The 739-nt window shown below is 54.8% G+C and overlaps 1 protein-coding gene across 1 annotated transcript in view; it reads right to left on the reverse strand.

The window, feature by feature from the left end:
• Window positions 1–739, reverse strand: part of LOC104165283 (voltage-dependent R-type calcium channel subunit alpha-1E-like) — a gene marked incomplete at both ends in the record, with an annotated part of 58,677 nt that overhangs the window by 57,158 nt on the left and 780 nt on the right.

The following is a 739-nucleotide window of genomic DNA, read 5'->3' on the forward strand; positions in this document are numbered from 1 at the left end:
CAGGCCAGAGCAGTGCTTCCTTGCTGCATCCTCAGGCTGCGCTCAGCATCACACCAGCACCAAAAGCCTCAGCGTCCACACAACACGCTACGTTGGCACGATTCAACACTGCAATAAGGGTTTTTGTTCCAGCTGCCTAGCCCCAAGCTTCCTAACTTTCCTTCTCTGGGATTTTGTAGGAATATTCCTGCTTGATACTGACACCCAGTTGGACTTTGCTCAAATCTCCAAGCTGGATATGGCGTAAGAAGTGCAAAAGCCACCGAACGCTGCTTGGATGACTTCATCCTTCATAAGAGCTCCCTCCCTGCAAGGCAGCATGAAGCCCTTCCTGCAGCCTGTCTCCAGAGCCACTGGCCCCAGTCAGACCCCAGACTGAGGGAAACTCAACCCAACTGTCCCTGAAGCCCAGCCTGCCCCACCAGAGGCATACCTGAAACCAACACCATCCCACCTCCAGGGACACCTGGGACAGTGACAGAGATGACCAAGGTCAGTCTTCACATTGATCCCTGCATCTAAGGGCTTTCCAGCTGGCCAAATCAGTGCTATGGTGGCTGCTTTTTTTTTTTTTTTGCCATGATGGGAAATTAGGAAGAAAATGAGCTGCTGCTGGGTACAGGGTCCCTGCTGCCACCTGCAACGAGGGCAGAGGAGCCCACATCCCCCTCCCAGTGCAGGAGAGGGCACGCTCTCTCCGTGCACCAACCCCTGCCAGCGGGTCAGGGTGTGCTGATGC

The sequence above is a fragment of the Cariama cristata genome, unplaced genomic scaffold (genome assembly GCF_000690535.1).
Source record: "Cariama cristata isolate BGI_N322 unplaced genomic scaffold, ASM69053v1 scaffold17577, whole genome shotgun sequence".
NCBI lineage: Eukaryota > Metazoa > Chordata > Aves > Cariamiformes > Cariamidae > Cariama > Cariama cristata.